The sequence below is a fragment of the Coregonus lavaretus genome, assembly GCF_964263955.1.
Source record: "Coregonus lavaretus genome assembly, contig: HAP1_SCAFFOLD_1189, whole genome shotgun sequence".
Taxonomy (NCBI): domain Eukaryota; kingdom Metazoa; phylum Chordata; class Actinopteri; order Salmoniformes; family Salmonidae; genus Coregonus; species Coregonus lavaretus.
Genome location: NW_028165883.1, coordinates 68,110 through 81,456, shown reverse-complemented (window position 1 = coordinate 81,456; position 13,347 = coordinate 68,110).

The following is a 13,347-nucleotide window of genomic DNA, read 5'->3' as shown; positions in this document are numbered from 1 at the left end:
TCTCTCTCTCTCTCTCTCTCTCTTCTCTCTCTCTCTCTCTCTCTCTCTCTCTCTCTCTCTTCTCTCTCTCTCTCTCTCTCTCTCTCTCTCTCTCGTGCGTGTGTGGGTCTGCCCCCTCTCTTCTCCCTCCCTCCCTCTCTCCTCTGTGTATGACTCCTCCTTGGGGGCAGTGATCTGTTCATCTATCGCTCATTCACTCACTCTCTGCCCCGGGGGTATCAGGGCTGAGATAAAACAACAAGAGCTTTCTCTCCAGGAAGTGCGTCGCCTGTCACACAGAGATGTTCCAGTTCAGACACACATCTATCTCCATTTTATTTTATTCTGGGATTCTGACACAACCCCCCCTTACTGTGTTCCTTGGGTGTAAATGCAAGAATGCTGTACTATGTTGTGTTTGTAGGCCTAAGTCAAGGTTAATGGAAACAGTGGAGCTACGAGAGTGTTTGTTTGAAAAGATTCTAAGAAATCCACATTTTCTTGTCAGTTCTTTGAAACAGAGAGTTGAATTCATATTGAAACCGAGACTTTGGTTCGTTTCCAAACCACGACCATAACCAGGATTTCAATAGGTTAAATGTAAATGTTTGCTACAAGTTCTGCCTAGAGACAATTACACAGGCTAGGTTTATAACTCTCACATACATCAAGTGTCGCGGTTGTCCCTTGCCCCGTTCTGGCGTGCATTCTGTATTTAGCTGAAGTGTTCTGAAGTTGACAACTACATTTAAGGCTTTGTGAATGTGTAGAAATCCGATATACCCCCTCATGACAGCTGCGGTCTGAAATAATACTATTGTAGATGTCAGTATTTGACATTTGAATGACATAAATCAAATCAAATCAAATTGTATTTGCCATATGCGCCGAATACAACAGGTGTAGACATTACTGTGAAATGCTTACTTACAGCCCTTAACCAACAATGCATTTATTTTTTAATAAAGAAGTAAATAAAACAACCACAACAAAAAAGTGTTGAGAAAAAAAGACAGAAGTAAAATAAAATAACAGTAGGGGAGGCTATATACAGGGGGGTACCAGTGCAGAGTCAATGTGCGGGGGCACCGGCTAGTTGAGGTAATATGTACATGTGGGTAGAGTTAAAGTGACTATGCATAAATAATGAACAGAGTAGCAGCAGCGTAAAAAGATGGGGTGGGGGTGGAGGGGCAGTGCAAATAGTCCGGGTAGCCATGATTAGATGTTCAGGAGTCTTATGGCTTGGGGGTAGAAGCTGTTGAGAAGCCTTTTGACCTAGACTTGGCGCTCCGGTACCGCCGCTTGCCGTGCGGTAGCAGAGAGAACAGTCTATGACTAGGGTGGCTGGAGTCTTTGACAATTTTGAGGGCCTTCCTCTGACACCGCCTGGTATAGAGGTCCTGGATGGCAGGAAGCTTGGCCCCAGTGATGTACTGGGCCGTACGCACTACCCTCTGTAGTGCCTTGCGGTATGAGGCCGAGCAGTTGCCATACCAGGCGGTGATGCAACCAGTCAGGATGCTTTCGATGGTGCAGCTGAATACATTTTTGAGGATCTGAGGACCCATGCCAAATCTTTTCAGTCTCCTGAGGGGGAATAGGCTTTGTCGTGCCCTCTTCACGACTGTATTGGTGTGCTTGGACCCTGATAGTTCGTTGGTGATGTGGACACCAAGGAACTTGAAGTTCTCAACCTGTTCCACTACAGCCTCGTCGATGAGAATGGGGGCATGTACAAGTGCGAGGTGGAGAGAGCTTGTTCAGCCCTAGCATGTAAGTAGCCTACAGTCAGAGCGCTTGGGCAGACCTACCTAGCATGTGAGTAGCCTACAGTCAGAGAGCTTGTTCAGCCCTAGCATGTAAGTAGCCTACAGTCAGAGAGCTTGTTCAGCCCTACCTAGCATGTAAGTAGCCTACAGTCAGAGAGCTTGTTCAGCACTAGCATGTGAGTAGCCTACAGTCAGATCATCGCAATTGTTCATCTTATCAAAATGTTTAGACCACTTGCATGAGGACATTACGCCAAGTGTAAAAAAAGAACTCCAAAACATTTTGGGAAGAGTAATTCCTGAAAAGTTAACTACTTTTATATAACTGCAGATTCATTCATCACCAACCGCATGGTAGCACATCTGTAACAGCCATACTTTATATTTGAAGCTAAGCTGGGTTAGTCTTGGTTGGTAACAGCCATACTTTATATTTGAAGCTAAGCAGGGTTAGTCTTGGTTGGTAACAGCCATATTTTATATTTGAAGCTAAGCTGGGTTAGTCTTGGTTGGTAACAGCCATACTTTATATTTGAAGCTAATCTGGGTTAGTCTTGGTTGGTAACAGCCATACTTTATATTTGAAGCTAAGCAGGGTTAGTCTTGGTTAGTAACAGCCATACTTTATATTTGAAGCTAAGTAGGATTAGTCTTGGTTAGTAACAGCCATACTTTATACAGTATTTGAAGCTTAGCAGGGTTAGTCTTGGTTAGAGCTTGGATGGGAGACTTTCAACAAGTCAGCTGTAGATTGATCAATTTGCCGATATTGGAGATGCTGTTGTTACTTTTTCTGATAGTGGATATACTGTAAGTTGAAGACCTGACATTGTTTCAAATTCACAATATCACTGCATTTTCAAGGAAAGTAACAAGGAACGTTGGTTAGCATAATGACGTCAATTACAAAAATAATCCTTTTAACTTTGGAAACAAAAGGTTGGCAACTTTTTGCGAATTCAATATTTATCTTCAATGCAATGCATAAGTAACAAGTAAGCATGTTCAACGTATGGTACGTTGAAATATGACATTGTTACAATGTGCACATGATAGAATGTGTTTTCGCCCAGTGGGTAGTTTCACAAAACCAAAGCATGTATTGCAGTCTCTACTTAAGGAGTGTCGTAACCTCGAGGTTAGAGAAGAGGGATTTATTACGCATCCATATCTCAGGTTCAACCTACTGCTGATGTTTCCTTAATGTGTATGTGTGTGTGTGTGTGTGTGTGTGTGTGTGTATTACAGGGGTTGGGAATAAAGCAGAAGACACATTTCCATCCTGTATGGACTAATAAAGTATATTTTATAGTGTTGTGTCACTGTTCTCTGATACAGAGCAATGTTTGACTTGGCAGGATGCCAGCCAGCCAGCCAGCTCTGACAGCTGATTTAGAGGATTTACTTTCAGCAGACTTGCCACGCATCACGCAACACTGCCAGGTGCCAACAACAACAGAATGGTGTGCGTGGGGGCACGCACCCATGTGTGCAAGGTATATTTGATATGTTTAGGGGTGTATTCACAGGGAGTCCTATTGGAATGAGAACAGCGCCGGAAGAAGATGGCTGCCGTTTTACAGCCCTCTAACCAATTGTACTATTATGTGTGTTTTTCCGCGTTATTTGTGATTTATTTTGTACATAATGTTTCTGCCATCGTCTCTTATAACCAAAGAGAGCTTCTGGATATCAGGACAGCGATTACTCACCTCGCGTTGGACGAAGACTTTTTCTTCAACGAGGCGTTCGCGAAGGATATTCTACAGACACCCAACAAGGCCCAGATCCCCGTCATTCGCGTGAGGAAGAGACGGAGATATCGTGGACGCAGATCCGGGTGCCTTGTAAGGATCCGACGGCGAACGAGTAAACTGCCTCTCCCATCAATCCTATTAGCCAACGTTCAAGCTTTTGAGAATAAAATGGACGATTTAAGATTACGGTTATCCTACCAACGGGACATTAAAAACTGTAATATCTTATGTTTCACGGAGTCGTGGCTGAACGACAACAATGATAACATTCAGCTAGCAGGCTATACGCTACATCGACAGGACAGAACGGCAGACTCTGGTAAGACAAGGGGCGGCGGTCTGTGTATATTTGTAAACAACAGCTGGTGCACAAAATCAAATACTAAGGAAGTCTCGAGGTTTTGCTCGCCTGAGGTAGAGTATCTTATGATAAGCTGTAGACCACACTATTTACCAAGAGAGTTTTCATCTATATTTTTCATAGCTGTCTATTTACCACCACAAACCAATGCTGGCATTAAGATTGCACTGAATGAGTTGTACAAGGCCATTAATCAACAGGAAAACGCTCATCCAGATGCAGCGCTCCTAGTAGCCGGGGACTTTAATGCAGGGAAACTTAAATCCGTTCTACCTCATTTCTACCAGCATGTTAAATGTGCAACCAGAGGGGAAAAAACTCTAGACCACCTTTACTCCACACACAGAGACGCATACAAAGCTCTCCCTCGCCCTCCATTTGGCAAATCTGACCATAACTCTATCCTCCTGATTCCTGCTTATAAGCAAAAACTGAAGCAGGAAGCACCAGTGATTCGGCTAATAAAAAAGTGGTCAGATGACGCAGATGCTAAGCTACAGGACTGTTTTGCTAGCACAGACTGGAACATGTTCCGGGATTCTTCAGACAGCATTGAGGAGTACACCACATCAGTCACTGGCTTCATCAATAAGTGCATCGATGATGTCGTCCCCACAGTGACCGTACGTACATACCCCAACCAGAAGCCATGGATTACAGGAAACATCCGCACTGAGCTAAAGGGTAGAGCTGCCGCTTTCAAGGAACGGGACTCTAACCCGGACGCTTATAAGAAATCCCGCTATGACCTCCGACGAACCATCAAACAGGCAAAGAGTCAATACAGGTCTAAGATTGAATCATACTACACTGGCTCTGACGCTCGTCGGATGTGACAGGGCTTGAAAACTATTACAGACTACAAAGGGAAGCACAGCCGCGAGCTGCCCAGTGACACAAGCCTACCAGACGAGCTAAACCACTTCTATGCTCGCTTCGAGGCAAGCAACACTGAAGCATGCATGAGAGCACCAGCTGTTCCGGACGACTATGTGATCACGCTCTCCGTAGCCGATGTGAGTAAGACTTTTAAGCAGGTCAACATTCACAAGGCCGCAGGGCCAGACGGATTACCAGGACGTGTACTCCGAGCATGTGCTGACCAACTGGCAAGTGTCTTCACTGACATTTTCAACATGTCCCTGACTGAGTCTGTAATACCAACATGTTTCAAGCAGACCACCATAGTCCCCGTGCCCAAGAACTCTAAGATAACCTGCCTAAATGACTACCGACCCGTAGCACTGACGTCTGTAGCCATGAAGTGCTTTGAAAGACTGGTCATGGCTCACATCAACAGCATAATCCCAGAAACCCTAGACCCACTCCAATTTGCATACCGCCCCAACAGATCCACAGATGATGCAATCTCTATCGCACTCCACACTGCCCTTTCCCACCTGGACAAGAGGAACACCTACGTGAGAATGCTATTCATTGACTACAGCTCAGCATTCAACACCATAGTGCCCTCTAAGCTCATCACTAAGCTAAGGATCCTGGGACTAAACACCTCCCTCTGCAACTGGATCCTGGACTTCCTGACGGGCCGCCCCCAGGTGGTAAGGGTAGGTAACAACACATCTGCCACACTGATCCTCAACACGGGGGCCCCTCAGGGGTGCGTGCTCAGTCCCCTTCTGTACTCTCTGTTCACCCATGACTGCATGGCCAGGCACGACTCCAACACCATCATTAAGTTTGCCGACGACACAACAGTGGTAGGCCTGATCACCGACAACGATGAGACAGCCTATAGGGAGGAGGTCAGAGATCTGGCCGTGTGGTGCCAGGACAACAACCTCTCCCTCAACGTGACCAAGACAAAGGAGATGATTGTGGACTACAGGAAAAAAAAGAGGACTGAGCACGCCCCCATTCTCATCGACGGGGCTGTAGTGGAACAGGTTGAGAGCTTCAAGTTCCTTGGTGTCCACATCACCAACGAACTATCATGGTCCAAACACACCAAGACAGTCGTGAAGAGGGCACGACAAAGCCTATTCCCCCTCAGGAGACTAAAAAGATTTGGCATGGGTCCTCAGATCCTCAAAAAATTCTACAGCTGCACCATCGAGAGCATCCTGACTGGTTGCATCACCGCCTGGTATGGCAACTGCTTGGCCTCTGACCGCAAGGCACTACAGAGGGTAGTGCGTACGGCCCAGTACATCACTGGGGCAAAGCTCCCTGCCATCCAGGACCTCTATACCAGGCGGTGTCAGAGGAAGGCCCTCAAAATTGTCAAAGACTCCAGCCACCCTAGTCATAGACTGTTCTCTCTGCTACCGCACGGCAAGCGGTACCGGAGTGCCAAGTCTAGGTCCAAAAGACTTCTCAACAGCTTCTACCCCCAAGCCATAAGACTCCTGAACAGCTAATCATGGCTACCCGGACTATTTGCACTGCCCCCCCACCCCATCCTTTTTACGCTGCTGCTACTCTGTTAAGTATTTATGCATAGTCACTTTAACTCTACCCACATGTACATATTACCTCAACTACCTCAACTAGCCGGTGCCCCCGCACATTGACTATGCAACGGTACCCCCCTGTATATATAGCCTCCCTACTGTCACTTTATTTTACTGTATATATAGCCTCCCTACTGTCACTTTATTTTACTTCTGCTCTTTTTTTCTCAACACTTTTTTGTTGTTGTTTTATTCTTACTTTTTTGTTTAAAATAAATGCACTGTTGGTTAAGGGCTGTAAGTAAGCATTTCACTGTAATGTCTGCACCTGTTGTATTCGGCGCATGTGACCAATAAAATTTGATTTGATTTGATTTGAATGATATTGACATATTTTGGTACTGGTTCATTTTGAAACCTTTTTGGGGTGTGTCATGTTCATACTACTGATACATTATCACTCACGTTAATAGCCTCTCTCTCTCTCTCTTGCTCTCATTTTTGTTCTGTGGTGTTTTTATGCCCATGTCTTTCCTCTCTCATATCCTGCTCTACTCACCACACTTGACCTGGGTAATAATTAGAGCAGTTGACAAGAAGCACTGTGTAATTTAGAGTCTTTCTCTCTCTCTCTCTCTCTCTCTCTCTCTCTCTCTCTCTCTCTCTCTCTCTCTCTCTCTCTCTCTCTCTCTCTCTCTCTCTCTCTCTCTCTCTCTCTCTCTCTCTCTCTCTGTCTGTCTGTCTGTCTGTCTGTCTGTCTGTCTGTCTGTCTGTCTGTCTGTCTGTCTGTCTGTCTGTCTGTCTGTCTGTCTGTCTGTCTGTCTGTCTGTCTGTCTGTCTGTCTGTCTGTCTGTCTCTCTCTCTCTCTCTCTCTCTCTCTCTCTCTCTCTCTCTCTCTCTCTCTCTCTCTCTCTCTCTCTCTCTCTCTCTCTCTCTCTCTCTCTCTCTCTCTCTGTCTGTCTGTCTGTCTGTCTGTCTGTCTGTCTGTCTGTCTGTCTGTCCTGTCTGTCTGTCTGTCTGTCTGTCTGTCTGTCTGTCTGTCTGTCTGTCTGTCTGTCTGTCTGTCTGTCTGTCTGTCTGTCTGTCTGTCTGTCTGTCTGTCTGTCTGTCTGTCTGTCTGTCTGTCTCTCTCTCTCTCTCTCTCTCTGTCTGTCTGTCTGTCTGTCTGTCTGTCTGTCTGTCTGTCTGTCTGTCTGTCTGTCTGTCTGTCTGTCTGTCTGTCTGTCTGTCTGTCTGTCTGTCTGTCTGTCTGTCTGTCTGTCTGTCTGTCTGTCTGTCTGTCTGTCTGTCTGTCTGTCTGTCTGTCTCTCTCTCTCTCTCTCTCTCTCTCTCTCTCTCTCTCTCTCTCTCTCTCTCTCTGCTCTCTCCTCTCTCTCTCTGCCTCTCTCTCTCTCTCTCTCTCTCTCTCTCTCTCTCTCTCTCTTCTCTCTCTCTCTCTCTCTCTCTCTCTCCTCTCTCTCTCTCTCTCTCTCTCTCTCTCTCTCTCTCTCTCTCTCTCTCTCTCTCTCTCTCTCTCTCTCTCTCTCTCTCTCTCTCTCTCTCTCTCTCTCTCTCTCTCTCTCTCTCTCTCTCCTCTCTCTCTCTCCCCTCAGACATCTCATTCATCACATTCTGCTGAGGGGGAGCTGTCTTCTCATCCCCCATCCTCCCAGGACATGACTTCTATTCTTCACACACATGCATGCATATATGAGTGGTACTGGTTGAGAAATTACGTAGATCCACACAAAGATTATACTATAAATGACTACAACAAATGTTAGTATGTCATCTGAGTGAGTCAGTCAGTCAGTCAGTCTGTCTGTCTGTCTGTTGACCTGCCTGCCTGTCTGCCTACCTGTCTGCATGCCAGTCTATCTTGCTGTCTCTCTGTCTGTCCGACATACTTGACCCTCAGTCCATCTGTCCATAATGACAGAGAGTGAAGGAATGTGCTATAGGTAAGTGTCTGGAGCAGCCGTGGAGCATTTAAATATAACAGAGGTTTTACGTCACTTTTGTAGACTGCCATAGATGAAAGATGAGTGTGTCTCCTCCTGTTTCCTCCTGTCTCCTGTCTCCTCCTCCTGTCTCCTCCTGTCTCCTCCTGTCTCCTCTGTTTCCTCCTGTCTCCTCCTCCTGTCTCCTCCTCCTGTCTCCTCTGCCTCCTCTGTTTCATCCTGTCTCCTCCTCCCGTCTCCTCCTGTCTCCTCCCGTCTCCTCCCGTCTCCTCTGCCTCCTCTGCCTCCTCTGTCTCCTCCCGTCTCCTCCTCCTGTCTCCTCCCGTCTCCTCCTCCCGTCTCCTCCCGTCTCCTCCCGTCTCCTCTGCCTCCTCTGTCTCCTCCCGTCTCCTCCAGTCTCCTCCTGTCTCCTCCTCCTGTCTCCACCCATCTCCTCACGTCTTCTCCCGTCTCCTCCTCCCGTCTTCTCCCGTCTCCTCCTCCTGTCTCCTCTGCCTCCTCTGCCTCCTCTGTTTCCTCCTGTCTCCTCCTCCTGTCTCCTCCTGTCTCCTCCTGTCTCATGAAAAATATGTTTCTATCAAACTACCTTGAATGGTCTAAGGCAGGGGTGTCAAACTCATTTTAGCTCAGGGGCCACATGGAGGAAAATCTATTCCCAAGTGGGCCGGACTGGAAAAATCATGGTATATATAACTTAAAAACAACAACTTCAGATTGTTTTCTTTGTTTTAATACGATCAACATACAACATAAAGCTGGAGCCTGAGGACAGTGTGTCCAAAATAGTACAAGCACAACATCACTATTAATCATAAAACACGTCAAGTTTATTTGAAAATTCTAAAGAAAAAGAACACACAAACACACAATGCCTCAGTGATTAACAGAACTGTTTCACAGATCACAGAACTATATCAGGGTGTCATTTCTCAGGCAGAAATGTAGATAAAAAGAATGAAATCCTGTTCCCCAAACAAGTGCAAGAACCACAGAGTCAAGAATAGGTTAAATATACAAATAAAAAAAAAACAATTAAAAACAATAGCACATCAACATAAAAACATATAAACATAAAGCTGGAGCCTGAGGACAGTGTCCAAAAGCACAACATCACTATTAATCATAAAACACCTCAAGTTATTTGAAAGTTCTGAGGACAAAGAACACACAAACAAACAATGCCTCAGTGATTAACAGAACTGTTTCACAGATCACAGAACTATATCAGGGTGTCATTTCTCAGGCAGAAATGTAGATAAAAATAATGAAATCCTGTTCCCCAAACAAGTGCAAGAACCACAGAGTCAAGAATAGGTTAAATATACAAATAAAATAAAAACAATTAAAAACAATAGCACATCAACATAAAAACATATAAACATAAAGCTGGAGCCTGAGGACAGTGTCCAAAAGCACAACATCACTATTAATCATAAAACACCTCAAGTTATTTGAAAGTTCTGAGGACAAAGAACACACAAACACACAATGCCTCAGTGATTAACAGAACTGTTTCACAGATCACAGAACTATATCAGGGTGTCATTTCTCAGGCAGAAATGTAGATAAAAATAATGAAATCCTGTTCCCCAAACAAGTGCAAGAACCACAGAGTCAAGAATAGGTTAAATATACAAATAAAATAAAATCAATTAAAAACAATAGCACATCAACATAAAAACATATAAACATAAATCTGAAAGCGTTGCTCAAACTCCCGTAACAGTCCCGTTATTTTATCTTTGAACCGCTTCATGTCTGCCACATGTTGGGTCGCGCACACATTTTTCAGACAGGGGAAGTGAGCTGCATCACCACCGGCAAGTTGCGTCTCCCACAATGACAGCTTCAACTTGAAAGAACGTATGCTGTCATAATACTGCGTGACAACTTTGTTGCGCCCTTGCAGCTGTTTGTTCAAGTTATTCAGGTGCTCTGTAACATCCACCATAAATGCAAGGTCCTGCATCCATTCTGCGGAATGAAATTCTAACACTGGTTTGCCCTTTTCTTCCATGAACTGTTCAATTTCTTCTCGTAAATCAAAGAAACGCCTCAGCACAGCACCTCGGCTTAACCATCTTACCTCAGTGTGGTATGGCAGGCCATAGATGTGGTCTTTCTCTCTGAGAAGGCTGTCAAACTGATGGTGATTCAGGCTTCTGGATCGGATGAAATTAACAGTTTGGATGACCACCTTCATGACGTTATCCATCTTTAATGACTTGCAACACAAAGCCTCCTGGTGCAAAATACAGTGAAAAGTCAAAAAATCACGTCCTCCATTTGCAGATTGCACTTTCTCTCTGAACTTTGTCACAACGCCTGCTTTTTTCCCGATCATTGAGGGCGCACCATCTGTAGCCAGGCTGACAGCGCGGGACCAGTCCACTCCGACCCTGTCCAGCGCGCCGACGAGTGCGGTAAAAATATCAGCTGCTGTCGTTGTATCTGTCATCGGCACCAACTCCACGAACTCCTCGGTGACGGTCAATGTGTCATCAACTCCGCGGATGAAAATGGCCAGTTGTGCAACATCTGTAATGTCCGTGCTTTCATCAATTGCAACTGAAAACGCAATAAATGACTTTACTTTTTGCTTCAACTGGCTGTCCAAATCCACTGAAAGATCGGAAATCCTGTCTGCAACTGTGTTTCTTGTCAGGCTGATATTTGCAAAAGCCTGCCGCTTTTCAGGGCACACAATCTCCGCTGCCTTCATCATGCATGTTTTTACAAATTCACCCTCACTAAATGGTTTTGAAGCCACTGCGATTTCATTAGCAATGAGGTAGCTAGCTTTCACTGCAGTGTCACTGATGTCTCGGCTATGAGTAAACACAGACTGCTGTTTCTTCAGACCCGCCAACAGTTCATTCACCTTCTCTCATCTCCGCTGTCCTTGAAAGTTGTCATATTTGTCGGCATGAAGACTCACATAGTGGCGACGAAGGTTATATTCTTTCAGCACTGCAACATGCTCTGAACACACCAAACATACAGCTTTCCCATTCAATTCCGTGATTAAATAGGATGACCATTTTTCTTGGAACACTCTGCACTCTGCGTCCACTTTTCTCTTTTTTGACAGAGACATATTGGGGCAATGAGGGTGCCAAAGCACATAATGTTAAAAGTAGAAGCCGTAATAAATATCGCGGGCAAAACAAAGTAGCTCATTGGCTGCACGTGCTTGACCTACTTGCTCTGCCCCGGTATAAACAGTTTGCTTGCTTAACACAATTGCTATTGCGCCATCCAGTGGACGCAATTGGAACAGCAGTTTATTTTATAGAAAAATTGCAGCGCATTTTTTTACTTTACAATTATTATTATTATTTTTTTATTTATTTTTTTTAATCATCTCGCGGGCCGGATTAAACCCGTTTGCGGCCCTGATCCGGCCCGCGGGCCGTACGTTTGACACCCCTGGTCTAAGGAGTGGACCGTGGTTCAATGGAAAGTTTGCAGGCACAGTAGAGAGAGCTTCTATTTTACAGGCAGAAGCAAGGACGCCTTTGTGGGCCCTTTGCAAATTGCATTTCTAAAGGGTTAACCCTGTAATTACCACGGTTGCGTCTGTCTGTACCTGCCTCGGGACATTTCTCGCAGGGCTCGCTGGACCAAATATCTACCACCCCTTCTGTCACAGCTGGTGAGCGATGACAATGTTCCTACACTGGGGTTGTTCTGCAATCCACAGAGGGTCACTTTTACGACTCCCGTCCTTTCTAACTGTTTTATGGCTCACTTCTGAGGAAGATATTTTGCATTCTGAGTGTCCCTACTGGTCACTGTCCCCTCCCTCCATCTCTGCTTCACTTTTCTCTCTGTCTCTGTCTGTGTGTCTGTCTGTGTGTCTGTCTGTGTGTGTATGTGTTTGTGTGTGTGTGTGTGTGTGTGTGTGTGTGTGTGTCTGTCTGTCTGTCTGTCTGTCTGTCTGTCTGTCTGTCTGTCTCCATCTCTCTTCCTCTCTGTTTCTCTCTTGCAATTTCTCTCTCTCTCTCTCTCTCTCTCTCTCAATTTCAATTTCAATTTAAGGGCTTTATTGGCATGGGAAACGTATGTTAACATTGCCAAAGCAAGTGAAGTAGATAGTAAACAAAAGTGAAATAAACAATAAATATTAACAGTAAACATTACACTCAGAAGTTCCAAAAGAATAAAGACATTTCAAATGTCATATTATGTATATATACAGTGTTGTAACAATGTGCAAATAGTTAAAGTACAAATGGGAAAATAAATGAACATAAATATGGGTTGTATTTACAATGGTGTTTGTTCTTCACTGGTTGCCCTTTTCTTGTGGCAACAGGTCACAAATCTTGCAGCTGTGATGGCACACTGTGGTTTTTCACCCAGTAGATAAGGGAGTTTATCAAAATTGGATTTGTTTTCGAATTCTTTGTGGATCGCTGTAATCTGAGGGAAATATGTGTCTCTAATATGGTCATACATTTGGCAGGAGGTTAGGAAGTGCAGCTCAGTTTCCACCTCATTTTGTGGGCAGTGTGCACATAGCCTGTCTTCTCTTGAGAGCCAGGTCTGCCTACGGCGGCCTTTCTCAATAGCAAGGCTATGCTCACTGAGTCTGTACACAGTCAAAGCTTTCCTTAAGTTTGGGTCAGTCACAGTGGTCAAGTATTCTGCCACTGTGTACTCTCTGTTTAGGGCCAAATAGCATTCTAGTTTGCTCTGTTTTTTTGTTTGTTCTTTCCAATGTGTCAAGTAATTCTCTTTTTGTTTTCTCATGATTTGGTTGGGTCTAGTTGTGTTGTTGTTGTTGTTGTCCTGGGGCTGTGTGGGGTCTGTTTGTGTTTGTGAACAGAGCCCCAGGACAAGCTTACTTAGGGGACTCTTCTCCAAGTTCATCTCTCTGTAGGTGATGGCTTTGTTATGGAAGGTTTGGGAATCGCTTCCTTTTAAGTGGTTATAGAATTTAACGGCTCTTTTCTGGATTTTGATAATTAGCGGGTATTGGCCTAATTCTGCTCTGCATGCATTATTTGGTGTTTTACGTTGTACACGGAGGATGTTTTTGCAGAATTCTGCATGCAGAGTCTCAATTTGGTGTTTGTCCCATTTTGTGAATTCTTGGTTGGTGAGCGGACCCCAGACCTC